Source organism: Corapipo altera, unplaced genomic scaffold (genome assembly GCF_003945725.1).
Source record: "Corapipo altera isolate COAL_440 unplaced genomic scaffold, ASM394572v1 150, whole genome shotgun sequence".
NCBI classification, from domain to species: domain Eukaryota; kingdom Metazoa; phylum Chordata; class Aves; order Passeriformes; family Pipridae; genus Corapipo; species Corapipo altera.
In genome coordinates, this window is record NW_020884941.1 from 212506 (window position 1) to 214798 (window position 2293).

Genomic DNA, 2293 nt, shown 5'->3' on the forward strand with positions numbered 1-2293 from the left:
AGCTACCACAGGTTACCAACTCAATATTAACATGCAAGGAGAGAGGGCTCAGCAGAAAAAAAGGTGATCAGTAACGAGCCCAAATTACATCATGGCAAAACTTCAAACTGCCTCTTTTCAGTCCTTAAAGATCTGTGACTGTGGTGGTGCCAGGGAAAGGCTGTTGAATCAGAGCATTTATCCACAGACATACAAGCAGCCACCCAACCTACTGCTCTTTATAGAAAGAAATTTCTCAATGCCTCAGCAACAGAGCAGCTTTACCTATGTCTCTGAAGACTAATTAATTAATTCAACTAAGTATTGTCTTTAAAATTGAGGCTTTTATCTTCGCAGAAGGCTCACCAAAATATCACAAAAACTGTAGTTTAGCATCAGTTTGTCAATGAGAAAATAAAAAAGAACAAAACTTCTCAGATAAAATTGAATATATCCAAAGGAATGAAGGTTCAGCAAGCAAGAGATTGACTGCTCTGGGACACCTAAGCCCACACAACATATTATTAAAGGAAAAAAAACCACTGCAGGCAAAGCAGAGGAGAAGCTTCTTCCAGAACTGGTCAAAGACCACAGTTCAACAGCCATTTGGAATAGTTCAATAATTACCTAGATCAGTTTTGACAGAACTGTGACAACACTGTCAAAGGCTCACTCTTTCTCTGCCATAGCTGATACCTGGATTCTTTTGGAAAATCAAAGGTGCTTCCTCCTCTGTCAGATTTGTTGTTACATCCTGACTTTTGGAGGAAAAGTATGACAAAAGAATGATTCTTATAAACCCCCAAGGTCTGCTGGTTAGGAATGGCTGTCCTGGGTTTATGAGGAAAATCAAACAGTTATTTACACAGGAGGGGAAGGAAAGTGGTTCACAAAGGTTTAGAGGGTGCTGGGCTTGCACTCAGGTACCCAGTTCCCTGGGCAGGGCCACACTCTGGATCCGGGTGCTCTGGATCAGGTCACTCCCAACAGCTCCGGGTGAAAATACTCCAATTGATACAACTAATTAAAGTGCCCAAGGGGGAGGTGAAATGTGTCAGGCAGAGAGAGACAGAGATGCACATGAATCCTCTGCACTGCCCAGGAGGGGAGGGGAACGGTGTCCTTGTCACCTGGTGCCTCTGCCGGGGCTTTACAGGGCACGACAGAAGGAAATGGGAGAACAGGGTGGGACAGCACTTCTTGCTTTTCCTCCTTCTCCAGAATCCTGCTTTCCTTTCCAATCTACAGCAGCACCACTTAAAAAAAAGGACAGATCAAGAAAGAAGCTTCCCCAAAGCAAAATGTCTCCCGTTGGATTGGACAAGCGAGTCCGGATCCGTTCACAACAAATATCTTCAGTCTGCAAAACTGGAAAGGGCTCGTTCCAATTTAAATTTGGGAGATAAAACACAATGGGACAGGGAACTGCACGGATCTGCTGCAGTCCCCTTCAACACCAGGCCCACAAGACATTCTGGAAGCATTTTGATTTTGAGCTGATTTTCGTTTCCTTATGTTAGAGGTTGGTTGGGGTCGTGTTTTCAAGCTTCTCCTAAATGCCAAGAGCAGCAGATTATTCCCAAGGGAAGCCAAAATTCTCTTGTCCCTAAGTGACCCTGAGAAGTGAATTTCAAGGGAGACATAAAATACTGGTAGAATTGACAGAACTGACAGAATATGTGTTGTCATCCCGAAATAAATAAGGAAGAACAGCATCTCCTCCTAGTGTAGCTCTCACATAGTCCAGTCAAGGGATATATATATATATTTCTTTTTATAAAAGAAAGACTGAGATGGAGAAAACAATTACAAGAATAGAGAGGCACAAGGCTGGATAATCCTCTGAGCTCACTCCATCTGGGTTCCCTACACAGCACAGAACACGAGGGATCCAGGGCTCAGGATGCTCTACCATGCACAAAAATAACGTTGCAATTCTGGGATTAAAGATCCAACACCACAGCACCAATGCTTAAATTAGTTTTATCTCAGAATTCAACCACGTCAAAACTTAGTTTTGAATTGTTCTTTTTCATGAAGAACCACCTGTAAGCTGAGCTCAAACTGAACAGAACCAAACGCTTCTGCCCAGCAGTTTGACATCAATTTGACCCAAATTCTGACGTGCTGCTGCTGGGACCTGGCTCTGCTCGGGGGGCTCTGCATCAGCCCACCCTGCAGCCCCCTCATCCTCACTCCCTCTGTCTCCCAAGATGGATCAGCATGTGTTGAAGAGCTCTCACTTCTGAACCATGAAACCACCTGCTCTCCCACCCTGTGAGCACACGAGCTCGGCCCAGCACCCAGGGGTGCT

The 2293-nt window shown here is 44.7% G+C and overlaps 1 protein-coding gene across 1 annotated transcript in view; it reads right to left on the bottom strand.

The window, feature by feature from the left end:
- The window catches only part of FBXW8 (F-box and WD repeat domain containing 8), a 50742-nt gene that overhangs the window by 28166 nt on the left and 20283 nt on the right, over positions 1 to 2293 (bottom strand). The window lies entirely within an intron of this gene.